This window comes from Macrotis lagotis, chromosome X (assembly GCF_037893015.1).
Source record: "Macrotis lagotis isolate mMagLag1 chromosome X, bilby.v1.9.chrom.fasta, whole genome shotgun sequence".
Taxonomy (NCBI): domain Eukaryota; kingdom Metazoa; phylum Chordata; class Mammalia; order Peramelemorphia; family Peramelidae; genus Macrotis; species Macrotis lagotis.
The window spans coordinates 558,326,038-558,343,210 of NC_133666.1; positions in this window are offsets into that span (position 1 = coordinate 558,326,038).

Below are 17,173 nucleotides of genomic sequence, written 5' to 3' on the forward strand. Positions count from 1 at the left end.
AAGGTCACACAGCTAAGTATTAAGTATCTGAGGCCAAATTGGAACTCAGGTCCTTCTGACTCCAGGACTGGTGCTCTGTCCACTGCACCACCTAACTGCCCTAGGTCTAATATTTTTAATAGTTGGATCGGTAATACGATTCTCTAGTTACCCCACCACCACGTTATAACAAATGTCTCTAATCAGAGAAAGGGACTAGAATTTAATGTAAAATAAAATGACAGAAATGTTCGCTTGAAGTATGAAGGACTCTCCAGTTGTGTGGTTACATCTTTCAAAAGTTGTGGGAGGATTAAACAGATGGTGATCCCACAGAAGATCTAAAAAAAAAAACCTGCAAAAACTCCAACAGAGCTTCCTACACTACAGAGTTTAGGCAGATTATCTAATCCCCATCTCCATTCAAGGTTCAAATCCAGTGTTACCTCCTACACAAGATCCTTTCTTAATTCTCCCAGGTAGTACTCACTCTTTTCTGAAATTCTTTTGTATTTACTCCATATATAGATTGGATTTAGTCATATCTATGCATATGATTTCCTCCCATGGAATGTAAGCTCCCTCAAGTCAGGAACATCTTTGTATCCCTAGTACTTACATCAGCCTCAGTGGTTAATAACCTACTATTAATAATTAGCCTTTGATCAATATTAAATATAACATTCAATGAATATGTGAAAAATCATTTAAGGGTTTACTAAGTGCTAAGATTAGTACTGAAGTACTAGCATCACAAACAAAGTCAAAATCCTTAATGTGCTTCCCCTAGAATTGGGTTAATGACAGATTAGGATTGGAGTGGACAGGGAAGATTTTGTTTCAGAGTGACTGCCAAAAGTAGTAGATTGAAAGACTCTGTCCAATAGTTTTGAAATATTGAAATATTAAGGTTGAACTAGGAAGGGGGGGAGGAAGCAGAGGAGGGGAAGTTTGCTTTTACAGCAGTCTCAAAGGTCACAAACTCTGTCAAGTGATAGGTTTCCTATGTTGTCCCAACTGTGAAGGTTCCTTATAGCTATAGGTTGGGGAGAAAGGTGCTGGAAGAGAGCAGCAGGAACATAGATGATATCATTGACAGCAAGCCTGACCTCACTCTTGGGAACCACCATGTTTGAGGATGTCAGGGCTAAGATTCAGTCAGAACCGGAACCAAAACTGCTGGTAGAACTGCCTAGATTTTCAACTTTCAAGGACACCATGACTGAGCAAGTTAGAGCTGTGGATGGAGGACAGCAAGTAAGTGTGGGGGGGGGGGTGCATAGAGCACTGGGCCTGGAGTCAAATCTGACCTCAGGCATTAGCTGTGTGACCGGGAGCAAGTCATTTGATGCTATCTGCCTCAGTTTCCTCATCTGTAAAATGGAGAGGGAAATGGGAAACTATTCTAATATCTTTTTTTTTTAGGTTTTTGCAAGGCAAATGGCATTAAGTGACTTGCCCAAGGCCACACAGCTAGGTAATTATTAAGTGTCTGAGACCAGATTTGAACCCAGGTACTTCTGACTCCAGGGCCGGTGCTTTATCCACTACGCCACCTAGCCACCCACTATTCTAATATCTTTGCCAAAAAAATCCCATCACAAAGAATCAGACCCAAGTAAAATTGAGAAATGGGGACTTCAGGGAAGAGACTTAAGGATCAATGTGGGTTTTGTGAAGAATTCACCAGGCTGTCTACTCAGGAGGGTAAGTTCACAGATTAAATTTCATTAGAAGTAGTAGAATTAAGAAGAAACAGCCACAAGCTGGGCTGGTAGGAACATCAAGGATGGCTAAGCAGAAGGAAAGAATGTGAGGTTATTTGGAGGACTATGCTCCCCCAGAAAAGGCTGCCGTCATGTGAAGGCAAGTAACCAGGACAGAGCAGAGGGAGAGGGGGATGACACTCCTCCAGAGCAGGCTACCCTCCAAAGGCAGAGGAGCAGCTCAACTGAGGAAAGAGCTGAGCTTTTAAGGAGGACTTGGGGTAGATGGATGAGTTGCTCAGAGAGCAGAGATGAGATAATGAGCCTTCTGTATCATGAGTGGTGGTCAAAGACCATCCTTTCAGGCTAATGCTGGGATCCTTGGTTTTGTTGATAGGGGCTTTTGTGCCTGGGGCAGGAGCTTTCTTGAGTCCTTACCTGGGAGGGGTAAGGTACATAATAAAGTTCATTGACCTGTCTCTTAGGTTGAATGGGGTGGGGGCAGGGACAATACATGGTCAGTATAGAGGCTACAGATCCGAAACTATAAAACATATTTCTCTGTCCAGTATTTTCCCTACTTTAAAATGTTATATTATCAATATTATCAAAAAATGTGCTAATAGCCAGTATATGGTGTGCTATAAGGTTTTCAGAATATTTTATAGATGTTAATTCAACAATCCTCATAATGGCCCAAAGTATAGATGAGGAATCTGAGGCTGAAAGAGATTAAGTAATTTGCCTGTGGTTACACAGTAAATATATGAGAAAGGACATCTCTACAGCTATTACCTATGATTCCTCTCTAATGATTCTCTATGTATCTGACAAATTAATATTCCTAAAATACTGATCCAATTTTAATATTCCTGTACTCAAAAATCTTCATTTTTTGAAAAAGACCATGACACCAGGGAGGTAAGCACATGAATTGGATTTGTGTGAGTGGGTGCTGTACAAAGTCACCAGCCTCACTTTCTGCTCCAGAGTAACCTAGGTTCAGTGACCAGATATGGATCAGGGTACCTGGAGAAGGTCCTGGATTCCAGGAATTTAAGGTAAAGTAAACTTACCCAAAGTCACACAACTAGTAAGTATCAAGTGTCTAAGGCCACATTTGAACTCAAGTCCTCCTGCTTCCAGACCTAGTGCTCTATCTATACTGCTCTATCTACCTAGTTGACACACACACACACATAGAGGATAAAATACAAAATCCCTTCACTATATGGGATTATTCTGTTGTGTTATCCCTACACAATTTTTTATTCTTATTTCATGTCAGTCCAACAGTATTGCTGGGCATTCCCTATATATGACATTTCCATATCTCTCTTCCATTCTTTCAAAGATAGTTCCCTATATCGGAAATGAGTTTCCTTTTAATCTCCACCTCTTAGAATTCCTCTTTAATCTGTCTGAAAGCCCATGTCCCTTTTTAACAGTATATTTGAACTTAGTAGTTGCTTAAAAGAAGTTAATTGAAAAGTCTTGAATCAATCATTAATATATTACTAAAGTAGCAACAAGTTTCTTGGAGAAGGCAAAAAATATGCCTAATTATCATAGTGCTAACCTTTTCCTGGAATTCTACACCTTGTCAAGCAGAACAAAAAGCTGTTCAGGGGGACAACAAGGATCCATTTGGTATTTGGATGAAGTATTAAATGAATGTATCATATATTCAGTTCTGTTCCACAAAGTTTTATTAATTGCCTGATTCCCCCATAACTACTAACTTTTCCCTCCTACTCCCAAATTACCCTGAATTAATTTTTATCTGCTTATCTGGAGAGCCAAATAACTGTTGGGGCCCACAGGGTCTGGAACACTCGCCCCTCCCTTTCTTTTACACAGACGTGGTGGTTTGTGGACTGGGTCCAGTGTGGGTGAGGTCAGAGGCTGCCTCTACTATGGAGGAGGCTCCAGTTTGTAAACTGATAAACCAAGCATCCCACTGGGATCCCAAGAATTTTCCTATAAAAAAGTAAAAACTACTTAATTTGTAAAAGAAAATTGAGTATTGGATTGAGAGTTTATTCTTACACCAAAAGAAATGCTAAACATAGAAGAATCACAGCAAATTTTAATGAAGTCATTAATTTAATTTTAAATTATGTTTGCTAGGAGGCTAATGTAAACCTCATTAGAACATAAAAGTTTTTCAGGACTTCATTCTAGTAAACCTTTCACCTAGACACTGCCCTGTCCTGGTAATCCTGGCATTTGGGGCCAAGCTTAGGTTACTTCTCTTATCTAGTTATGGTTCTTATCTTTTGTTATCAAAGACCAAAATGACATCACTATGTTTAGGTCAAATCACAATGTGTCCCCACTGTGACTGATCAGAACAAAATACGAGCCTAGAATGTTCTACCAAAGGTTGGTCACAAATAGCCCATGTGAACACCTGGGGTGGGTACTCTAAACTCTGGATGTCACATTTCCCTTGAGCTTCTTCAATTCTGCCTTCCTCATAGAATGCAGCAGCACCCTCACTGATAAGGGCACACCAGGCTGGGCATCCTGTGCCAGTGTCTACCCTGCTGTACAATCAAATCTAAAGTTCCTCAATGAGATCTTCAGGGTGTCTCGGTCTTGCTTCTTTTGACCTCTTGTAAGCGATTGCCTGTATGAGTTCTCCATAAAATAGTTTTTTGGCAAGTGTATGTCTAGCATTGTAACATGTCGAGCCCATCATAGTTGCCCTCTCTGTAGCAATGTTGAAATGGTGGGCAGTTTAGCTTCAGAAAGTACCTCAGCGTCTGGTATTTTCTCTGGCCAGGTGATCTTCAGAATCTTCCTAAGACAATTCATTATTTATTTATTTATTCATTCATTCATTCATGCATTCGTTTGTTTATTTACTTATTTATTCTTATTTTGTACAAATAATGTTTTTCATACATTACTAAAATATTCTTGTTTAAGAGTAAACATAATACTCCCTCCCCCCAAGAAAATATAGACCCGCATAAGCGATAAAGTAAAGGGGAGAGAAAAAATTAAAATTAATATTAAAAAATAATAATAATTGTAGGTATGGCCAGGTGGCGCAGTGGACAGAGCACCGGCCCTAGAGCCAGGAGCACCGGAGCCCAAATCCGGCCCCAGACTCCCAACAATCACTCAGCTGTGTGACCCCATGCAAGCCACACCAAACCCATTGCCCTACAAAAACCAAAGGAAAAAAAAGACCCAAAATAAAATAAAATAGTAATAATAGTAGGGGTGGCTTGGTGGCAAACAGATGACTGGCCCTTGAGCCAGGAGCACCCAGGTCCAAATCTGGCCTCAGACACCCAACAGTCACCCAGCTGTGCAGCCCCAGGCAGGCTACCTAGTCCCATTTGCCCTGCAACACCCCCCAAAAAGTAATAATAATAAAAAATGTGCTTCAGTCTGTGTTCCAACACCACCAACTCTGTCGCAGGTGGATCACATTCGTTATGATAAGTCCATCACAAAAGTTACTTCCATATTTTTCCACCATTGCCATTGCTGATCGCAACTCCCTCCATTCATACTTCTCTACTACCATGAACTGTATATTCTCTCTCCTTTCACTCTGTCTCTGCTGTAGAGTAGTTGAGTGATCCAGCAGACAGATCCCCGGCCCTGGGGCCAAGAGGCCCTGAGCCCACATGCCACCCCTTACCCAGCATCCACCCAGCCCTATGGACCCAGACAGGCCATCCAATCCCAGCCCCTTGCAAGAAGTAAAAAAAAAAAAATGTGTTATATCTGACCACTCTCCCCCCATGGTCCATCCTCTCCTCCATCACTCACATTCCCCCCCTTCCCCCCCATCCTCTTTCTCTCCTTCTTACTCCAGATGTCTATACCCCATTGAGTATATATGCTATTTCCTCTCCTACCCATCTCTGATGAGAGCAAAGACTCCCTCATTCTCCCTTGCCTCCCCCCTTCCATATCATTACAATAGCTCATTGTAATAAAGAAAAATCTTATTATATGAAATATCTTAGCCCATTCCTCCTCTCCTTTTTATTTCTCCCGTACATTTCCCTTTTTATCTATTGACTCCATTTTTATACCACAATATATCTTCAAATTCAATTTTCTCCTGTGCTTCATCTATAAAAGCTCCTTCTACCTGCTCTATTAAATGAGAAGGTTCATATGAGTATTATCAGTATCATTTTTCTATACAGGAATACATGTAGTTCATCATCATTAAGTCCCTCATATTTTCCTCTTCTCCACACTCTATGCTTTGCCTGAGTCCTGTATCTGAAGATCAAACCTTCTGTTCAGCTCTGGCCATTCCAACAGGAACATTTGAAATTCCCCTGGTTCATTGAAAGTCCATCTTTTTCCCTGGAAGAGGACATTCAGTTTTGCTGGGTAGTCAATTCTTGGTTGCATTCTAAGCTCTTTTGCCTTCTGGAATATTATATTCCAAGCCCTACGAGCTTTTAATGTAATTGCTGCTAAGTCCTGTGTGATCCTGATTGCAGCTACATGATATTTAAGTTGGGTCCTTCTGGCTGCTTGTAATATTTTCTCTTTGACTTGGGAGTTCTGGAACTTGGCTATAATATTCCTGGGGGTTGGTTTTTTGGGAATCTCTTTCTCAAGGAGATCATTGGATTCTCTCCATTTCTATTTTGCCCTCTGTTTCTAGGATATCAGGGCAATTTTCCTGTAATAATTCTTTGAAGATGATGTCAAAGGCTTTTTTCTTGGTCATGACTTTCAGGTATTCCAATAATTATCTTTCCTAAATCTGTTTTCCATATCTGTTGTTTTTTGCAATGAGATGTTTCACATTTTCTTCTAATTTTTCATTCTTTTGGTTTTGAAGTATTGAGTCCTGATTTCTCATAAAATCAGCAATCTCCCTGAGTTCTATTCTTTGTCTGAAGGATTTGTTTTCCTCAGAGAACTTTCTTATATCCTTTTTCATCTGGCCAATTCTGCTTTTTAAAGCATTCTTCTCCTCAATAACCTTTTGAACTGTTTTATCCATTTGATCTAAGCTGGTTTTTAGCATGCTATTTTCTTCAGCAATTTTTTGGATCTCCTTGACTAAGCTGCTGACTTCATTTTCATATTTTCCCTGCATCTCTCTCATTTCTTTTCCCAATTTTTCCTCTGTCTCCCTCACTTGATTTTCAAAGTCTTTTTTGACCTCTGTCATGGCCTGATCCCAATTTCTGTTTTTCTTGGAGTCTTTAGATGCAGGAGCTTGGACTTCCTCATCTTCAGATTGAGTGTTTTGATCCTTCTTGGGATCACAGGTAAAGTATTTCTCAATGGTGTTTCTCTTTTTTCACTGCTTACTCATTTCCCCAGCCTGTGCCTGGTTTTGGGGTGCTTCCTGAGCTTCTGAGTATTAGTGGGATACCCCCACAAGGATCTTCATGTATGAGGCTCTGTCTTCTCTCCTGGTCTGTGAATGACCACAAGCATACCCCTCTGCCACAGGGCTGAGGTGGGAGGGGGGGTCCTGCTGTTCTATGGGAGGGTCTGGACTGCGATCAGGATCTGAATGTGGTCAGAGCCCCAGAGTCCTGTTCCAGGGACAGAGGACAGAGCTCTGCAGTTTCTCTCTTCACTCCCCTCCCTAGGTTCAGAGCTCATGCCCTGGGGGCTCCTGCTTACTGTCTCCCCCTGCTTCTGGTTCCTGGATCTGGGTTGCCCTGGCCACACTTCTCGTTGTGTGCCCTGAGGGCTGGGCTTCATGTGCTCACTCTGGCAGAGGTCCCCCGCTGTTCCCCCAAGTCCCCCACTGCTCCCCGGGGTGTAGGTCAGGAAACTGCCCCCCTGCCCCCCCCCATGGCTCCCAGCACCCTGGGGCTGCCTCTGGGAGGCTGAAGTTCCTTTGCTGGGGCGGGCCACCCCTCTGACCCCGTGGAGCCAAGCCTTTCTGTTCTTTTCCAGGTTACCTTGGGTTGGAGAATTGCCTCACTAGATCCCTCTGTGGGTTCTGTCTCTTGAAAATGTTAGAGTCCTTGGTTTATAAGTTTTGCTCCAGAGCAACTAGGTGATGGTCCTCTGCTGTGGCCATTTTGTCTCCACCCCCCCCCCCAAGATAATTTAAATGGAAGTGATTCAGTTTCCTGACATGGCACTGGTAGACTGTCCGGGTTTCAAAGGCATACAGCAATGAGGTCAACACAATGTCTCTGTAGACCTTTAGTTTGTCAATCATTCTAATACCTCTTCTCTCTCACACTTTCTCTGGAGCCTTCCAAATACTGAGCTAGCTCTGGTAATGCATGTGTCAACCTCTTTATCAATGCGTCCCTCCCTGGAAAGGATACTGCCAAGGTAACTTGTCCACAGGACTCAAAACTTCATTTGCTGTAATTGATGGTCCTACATATGGATGATGGGGTGCTGGCTGATGGAGCACCTGGCTTTTCTTGGTGTTGTTAGACCAAAATAAGCACAAGCGGCACAGAATCGATCCATACTTTGTTGCATCTCAGCTTCAGAGGCTGTATGGAGTGCACCATCTTCTGCAAACAGAGTGCACCAACACTCCCTCTGCTTTGGTCTTGGTTTGAAGCCTTTTCAAATTAAAGAATTTACCATCAGTATGGTAGCTGTCCTTGAGGCCATGTTCAGCCTCAGCAAAGGCATTTGATGACATCTCTGAAAACATCATGCTAAAAAGCATGGGAGCAAGGATACATCCTTATTTCACTCTATTGGTGACTGGCATATATCAAGGTGCTTAATTAATGCTGACTCCAGAGGGGAAATAGAATACCACAATTAAGGAAGACTAAAAAGGCCAGATTACCTTGTTAGTAGAAAGCATAAAGAAGCTTAGTGATAAGTTTGGAAAGGTATGCTGGGAGTAAGTTTTGAAGGGCTTTCAATTACAGAGTAGAGTTAAAGAGAGCCACCAGAATTTATTGAGTCAGGGCATGACAGGATTAGACCTGGATTTGGAAAATCATTTTGGGGGCAGCTAGGTGGTACAGTGTATCCAAAGCTGATACAAAGTATCAGCTCTGGAAGCAGGAAGACCAGAGTTCAAATTTGGCCTCAGACACTTATTATTTAGCTGTGTGACCTTGGGCAAGTCACTTAACCCTCATTGCCTTGCCAAAAAAAAAAGGAAAAGAAAATCAGTTTGGCACCTATATGATAGTTGCTGTTTGTCCCTCATTCTGCAAGAGGATGGTATCACCTGATGGAAGGTGATACAATGACTTGAAAGTGAATTGGATTTAAGTGAGAGGGTGCTGTGCAAAGTTACTTTCTGCTCTGGAACCATCTGAGTCCAATGGCCAGATACAGATCAGGATGACTAGAGATAGCCCTGATGCCATAGGAGACTTTGCCCTTTAAACATAGATCTTTAACAGGTCTCAGTTTGACTGAAGCAAAGCCTATTTAGTGATTAAGGCTCTAGATAAGAATATTTAGTTAAAAAAAAAAAACCCATAACCAAAATCCAATCTGGGAGGGGAAGAGCCTCAGGGTTTCTAGCCAAAACAGAAACAATTGCTATTTATACTCAATCTGAGTCCATCAAATCCCAAGTAAACTCCCAAGATAGTTTACCAGGTTTTAGAGATCCAAATTTACATTCCTTAGAGCAGAGTACCTGAAGATAAGAATAAGATACCCTATGTGGACCTAGGGAGAGGAATAGAGGAAAAGGAAGGGAAGATTAAAGAGAGCTGTATAGCTGCCTTGTCTAACTGGCATTAACCATATGTATAAAACACTGAGTTGTTTATAATACAGTTTAAGCTTCATGCTGAATGAAAACAAGCCTGTTTAAAAGTCTTTCATGAACTGACATAAAATGAAATTAGCTGAACTAAGAAAACAATAAACACAGTATCCACAACAAAATAAAGAACACAGCAACTATTTTAATCAGATTCATCAAATTTGATGAATTAGGAAAAAAAAATGTTGTTCATGCCTTGGTGGGGAGAGTGGCACTGTGGGTTTTGGACTATTTTATATCTGTCAGACTTAATGATGTCTTGATTCATTTTGCTATACTGCTTTTCCTCACTTTTTACTTTTTTTATTCCATTTCTCTTATGTTCATCATGCCTTGTCAACTTGAACATAAGATCTTTGAAGACTGGAATGTTATATTTAGCACTGTTGATTGGGAGGCAATGCAATATGGTAGAATCTGCTAGATCTGCCTTCAGAAGGTCTGGATTCAAATTTTGACTCCGCAAATTGCTTTTCATTGTAGGTGATCTTTAAAGTTTCTTTTAGTTGTAAAACCATGATCTAAAGATTGATTAAGGATGTCATATTTGCCCTGACAAATCAAAATAATGAAAAACAGGGGCAGCAAGGTGGTGCAGTGGATAGAGCACCAGTCCTGGAGTCAGGAGTACCTGAGTTCAAATCCAGCCTCAGACACTTAATAATTACCTAGCTGTGTGGCCTTGGGCAAGCCACTTAACCCCATTGCCTTGCAAAAAAAAAAAATAACCAAAAAATAATGAAAAACAGCAAAGACCAAGGTTTGTGGAAAGCACACATTAAAACAGGTTAAGATTGTGTGCATTTTTAACTCTTTGCTGGGAGGACATATAAGCAGTATTTAAGGATTTAGAACTGGCAGGTACCTTACAAAACTTCCAGTTCAGCTCTCTTATTTTTCATGAATTGAAATCCTACAGCCAATGGGTTTTCTTTAGAATTCTCCCTATGAAGGCAATAGGAAAGATTTATGATAGATATTATCTGGAATTGTTTAACTTTAAGGTGATGATCCTTAGGCCTCAAAAGAAATGAAAATGCCAAGTGATGACTAAGGCTAATTCCTTTATTAATGGTTAACTACATAGTCTACCATTTTCTGGTAATTGTTTTGCCCAATTCTGCATGTTTGTTGCAGTTTTGTGAACAATTGAGAATCAAGGCTTTGTGGCAGACAAAAATATAAATTATGGCCTAGCTTACCTAGCTAAGAGTTTACATAGACTAGGTCTAATTTTGTGTCCAGCATCTCCCCCTACCCCAATCATTTTGTTTTTGTCTTAGAGGCAATTCATAGTTGCCTTTAAGAAATCTCAGAATATAACTAAAAAATAGCTCCTCTAAGTTTCCACAGGTCAATCAACGGACATTTATTTAAACATTTAGCATGTGCCAGTTACTGTGCTGGGTCCTGGGGAATTCAAAAATGAAATTCAAACAAGACTCTACCCTCAAGGAGTTTACAATTAATTTTTTTTTTTAACAAAAGAGTCCCTGGGTCTTTTATAAAAACTTGAGGTAATAATGCATATATAAAAGACAGGATAGTCTTTAGGTCTACCCCATAGAAATAACAGAAAACACTTTAAGGATTCTTAATTGACCATAAATAATTTATGCAATTCATCCTCCTGTTGAATCTCACTTTCCTTTATGGTCCTAAAATATTCCAGATTCCTAGGATCTCTTTGTGTTTTGAACTTTCACCTGAAGATGTCCTTGGATTTTCAAGGGAATTGACTCCTTACCCCTTCATACTCCCAAGTTACTATTGCTCTTCTTCTTTAACCACCTTGAATCTGTCAAATATCATCATTTATTCTGTAGAAATGTGAGTTTATGTGTCCATATTGAATATAAACTCCTTGTAATAGGAATTATTTTATTTTATATATTTTTATCTTTAGTACCTAGCACATTTTATTTTTTTGATAAATATTTGTTGGTTGGTTGATTAAGATTCTTTTTTCAATTCTTGAATCCCATATAGGCATCCAGATTGCTAGTAATACCATGTGGTTTGGACTTTACCTTGGAATTGGTAAAACAGGCAGGCATATTTACAGGCACACATATTTACAAAAATCTTATCAAAGTCTTCCATCTCTGTCAGTTCATATAGGCACCTAGCCTTATAGTACTACCAGAGAAAAATTGGACTCTCCAAGCTTAGGACTTGCTAGGGAGGCAAACCTTTCCCCCCCTTATTCCTATACTATTCTCAGAATTAATGGTAATAATGGATAGCAAAATCTAGTTCTTTTGCTCTACCATTTAGTGACTAGTTTCTTGCCAGTTCTTCAGTTTTGGGGGAATTACATACAATCCACTTCTACCTGTCTTTTGCTGAATAGGAAAAATCCCTTGCTCTCACTATTAGGCATATTCTGGAGTATTTGATTTTGGGGTTATTAGAATTGGAATGTAATGTTTGGCTACATGTTGCCAAAATCTGGATTCTAGAATCACATTATCCAGGAGCTCTCTTCTACTCTATCCAGGAATCTGAGTTTCAGAAACCTGGCATTGTCCAGGAAAATCTTCCTCTCTTCAAGAGGATGGAATTCAGGATTCTTAACTCTTGGATGTCTATGACTGCCATCTCTAAGACTGAGAAGTTTAGGCCATTATAGCTCCAAAAGTGAGATTAGACCCTTTGGTTTCAGACCTTTCTTTCAGGTCCTTCTGCTCCATGATGAATTTTATTACACCTGGGGAGGATAGCATGAAGGGTAAAGGGAGGGAAGAGAATCATTTTGCTATCAATCAATTTGTCTTCCAAAAAAGGGGAGGAAAAAGGAAAAAGGGTTAGCCCTTTATCTTTGGTGGGCTAACACAATAATCTTATCACAATAGTTCATCCCATCATTGAGAAGCAAAGCCAACCAATTATTCTATAATCTTTAAGACCTATTCTCCAGGTATCACCAAGGGACATATCCAAGGAAGGAAGTGTCAACTACATTCCAGGTATTCATTTGATCCTCCTAATAATCCTGGAAAGTGGGTATGATTATTTTATTTTAGAGATGAGACAAATAGCACCTAAGTGACTGACTAGTGTCATAGAACTATTATCTGTGGCAGATTTTGAACTTGTTTTCCAGACTACAAATCTAATACTTTATAATAACCTGTCTTGCTTAGCTGCAGATAATCTAGTAAACATGGCAAGAATGATAATTTCCTCCCCCCCCCCCGTCATCTTAATCCTTCCCAAACCTGAAAGATTTTATAGACTACATTCTATAGATACTTATAAGCAAATTTATGATTTATCTGGCATTTAATATATGGCAAAGGAAAAAAGGGAAGGAATGAGGGAGAGAAGGAGAATATGACACTATCAATATAGTGATGCAAGGAGTCTTTCTATTCCTAAACCTTTAAGTGAGGTTTAATGTAAAAACTCACATATCTTGTCACTTGGTTATAAATGCCTGGTCACTTGCTAGTTACCTGTCATTTCAGGAAACAAGGATGACATCCACTTATCACCCTTTCCTTCCATTAGTAATCAGGAAAAGAAGAGGAACTGAGCCCACTAATCCAGTTTAGATATTATGGTTATTTCCTGAATGATATGCCTAGTCTTACACCCTGTACAAAATGGGAAGTAGCCATCCTTCAATCAATTGATTTCTGTCTAAAACAGCGTAAAAGATACCTTTATATATTGTAACCCTCTTTTCTGCGTCTCTTGACCAAGTGACCATATGTATGTGTTCCCTCTAGATTACTTCTGTAATATGAATTTCTGTAACCCTGCTAACAGAAACTATGGACCCAGTTAATGTATCCTCAAGAGAGAGAACAGAACCTTGGGGGAATTACAGATTAACTCTCCTCTTAAAAGAATTAATTGTCAAGACTAAGAGAGTCTATGAGAAGACTAAGAAAACTTTAATGAAAGTCTAATGAGTTAAGGGATACTGAGAAAGACTGAAGAAATTTCAAGAGCATTGAGTTTACCTTTTATACTATAGAGAAGAGAAATTTTTAACTTCAATCTGAGAATTAAATGTTGGGGCTATGATTTGGAGGGTCTGTTGAAGTCAGCAGTTATAAGTTGGAGCTATGATCTTTTTCATGGTGAATACATTGAAGAAATATTTTTTAAAAATTTTTTTAGGTTGTTTTTTTTTTTGCAAGGCAGTGGGGTTAAGTGACTTGCCCAAGGCCACACAACTAGGTATTTATTAAGTGTCTGAGGTCAAATTTGAACTCAGGTCCTCCTAACTACCAGGCTGGTGCTCTAGCCACTGCACCACATAGCCACCCAATTTAAAAAATTTTTAAATGACTACCTTATTAATAAATTATGAAGTTGATAAAAATTGATCTTGTTGAAATCTCTGAGATTGGAAGGGTTTGAAATTGAAAATATTTGGGAAACAAAAATTTATGAGAAAAGAGGTTTCTTAGTTATAGATGGTGGTGGAAACTCAGAGCTAATTGATTAAATAATGAGATAGTTCCTTTCTATTAATCCATAAGGAAATTCCTTGATTGTCTTAAAATCTGGTGATGAAAATTAATATGGAAAAAGTCAATAGCAGGTAAAGACTACTGAGTCTGATATAGGTGTCCACTATTATAAAAAACAGTGGACTTTCACTACACATGGGAGTTGGCATTTTTAAAACTGTTATATTTAGAAATCATTTCAGCCTTTGCTGTGAATAAGGCACTTTTAATGATAATTTAGGTAAATGTAACCTCAAATACTAGTAATGTGACCCTGGACAAGACAGTTAACTGCTCTTTGCCTCAGTTTCTCAAATGAGATAATTTGCAAAGCACTTATCAAGGTACCTAATTTGTAGTTATTATTGTTGTTTGTCCTTTGTTTTTGAAAAGGACCAGTGGCATCACAGGTGATTGGATTTGAGAGACAGAGTTGTACCAGGTTGTCAGCCTCACGCTCTCTTCCAAAGTCTTCAAAGTTCAATTACAAGAAAAAAGTTAAGATGGCTGGAAATGTCCCAGGATAAAGTGGATGATCTTGACAACTTTGATGTCTGACCAAATGCTAAGCACTTCACAACAAGCTTCAGCCCTTTTCATGGCTATTGGAGCAAATTATTATCACCTGCCCATTCTGGGGGGAGTCTTGGGATAGACACTTCCATAACTCATGAATGGGTTTGAGGTCTGTTGTTACCCTGAACCCGATTTAGCCCATCTGACAAGATTATTTACCTGTGTATGGCTCTTGTGTAAACTACAGGTTCTTGGAGCCATAGGTGATAATTGAGTGCCAGGTGAACCCCAAAGGTTGATGAGCAGCCCTGAAAAGGGCTTTGCAAGCCTTTACACCAGAGATGCTCTTCCTCCTATACACCCCATAGTACATATTTCTAGCAAAATGTAAGCACTCAATAAATGCTTGTTTACTTCCTTCCTGAAAGCCCTATGTCAAAAGTGGATTTGATTCCATTGATTCTTTTTGGTCAGAATTTAATTGGAATATTGTAATGAAGCACTTCATGTATTGGCTAAAAATTCTGGTTTTAATTCAGTTAAATTAAAAACCATTTATTACATACCTATCTAATATGCTCAGAGGAGGCCTGTGATAAATGTAGGAAATCAAAAGACAAAGAAAAAATATTAACTCCCCTCAAGAAGCTTACTTTTTAAATGACGAAAGCCTTGAGTTGTTTTGTTGTTTTGTTGTTTTGATAATAGATATACAAAATTAGGTTTGACAGATCCTATAGAACATTTTATTTCCTTCTGGGAACTGAAAAGAACTTCAGTGTTTAGTAATGAAAATTAAATGAGAAATGTCCTACTGGATTTATAATGAAGAAGACATGGTGGTTTTAGTTTCCTTCTTATGAAACACATAAATGTGAGGAGGAAATAACATTTTGTTCTTACCAATTTTAAGAATTAAGCTCACTGTTGCTAATGGCATTCAATGCAATTCAATTCAATGCATTGCCCTCTGATGAAAGAAGTGTGGATTGAGCTGCCATATTGCAATCTTAATTAGTATTGGAAATTTTAATATTATGATTATATCTAATCTCTTCAAAGGTGAACTATTCTCCAATCTACCCCTCATGAAGGTGGAAAGTCCACAGGTGTTACACATTACATATTTTTGGACATTTTTATTGTGTCAATCAGTTCTGTAGACTGTTTTTACCTCTCAAAAATAAATACTTTTTGTCATATGGGATGACTTTCTGAGAGCGGAAGGAGGAGGGATACATTGGAGAACTATGGTGATATAAGAAACAGAATATATCAATAAAAAATTTTTTTAAAGAATGGATTCATTTTGTGAACTGTCTGGAAAATGATAAAACTTGCCAAATATAAAAAAAAATAAACTCAGTCATAGGAAGGCAAAAGACTTGTCTATGATTAATAACAGAGACCTGATCACTGACTCACAAATCTGGTGTTCTTTCCACCATACTGGGCCAGTTTACACTGTTGTTCTTGAGTCATTCCATTCATGTCCAATTCTTCCTGACCCTTTTTGGGATTTTCTTGGCAAAGATCCTAGTTTGCCATTTCCTTCTCTAGTTCATTTTACAGATGAAGAACTGAGGCAAATGAGGTTAAGTGACTTGCCCAGGGTCCCACAGCTAAGTAAGTTGTCTGAGAACAAATTTGAACTCAAGTCCTCTTGACTCCAGGGAGGGAAGATGCTTTATCCACTGCACTATCCAACTGCTCTGAAACTGGTAGGAGATACAACTATAATAAAAATATGCTTTTAGAGATTATATTTTACTATTACCATTGCCTATAAGCATGTTCCAAAAAAACTACTACATTGGACCACCTAAAATATTATTCTTTCTGTGTCTGCCATCAATCCTATTTTCTTTTTGTTCTGGGTACTATGGAATGCTCCAGGTGTAATTGGATGAAAAGGACAAAAAATAAAATTAGTTATCTTTGATGCATTGATGCTTTGATTCCCCTAACTCTCAGGGATGTGAGATAAATTTGGATCTGAGTCTTGTGGGACACTGCAGCCCTTACAGGGAAACAGCAGGGACTCAATTCTGTTGTGGATCATCTTTCAGGAAAATTAAAGCTACAGTCTGTGGAGCATAAAGACAGCAGGGTTAGATTACCTCTGAAGGCAAGCAGACTTCAACCTACCTGCTTATAGAATCAACCTGCCTGTCTTACACTTATTTTAGAGATGTAGGAAGGAAACTGCAGTGGCCTACCTACTCATTCACCTTGGAAATTCTATCCAATGTCCTAGCATCATGGGAATATGCCTGACCTGATTTATGGAGGTAATCCAGTGCTAATTAACCATTCCCCAGTAATCAGTTTGAAGAGTAGAGAGCTCCAAACTTTTTTGATCATATGTCACTAACAATAAAAAACCAAATAAATTTTAGCACACATTCCCAATTAACTTATATTTGTTTATTTCTATATTATATAGGTTCTACTGATCTAATAGTTATGTAACAGGTATAGAACACACACAAAGCAACCCTACTTGTTTCAGACTGACTACCAGTGACTCAGCACTGAAAGGACTTGGTTGGTGCTTTGGTATGAAGAAGCAAACCCTGTGTGGTCCCTTGGTCATTCTCTTACCATGTAAAAGTAGCAGGAGTTAGGATGCTCTGTCAATGAAAAAGAAGAGACAGCTTCCTGCTCTGTCTCTCCACTTCTGTTTTGATTCTTTAGGAAGTATGGTAAGTAATTCTTCAAGGAGGGATGGAAGAGTAGCCCTTACCCTAACCCTGGAACCATGGCAATTGTTTCCAAAAGCA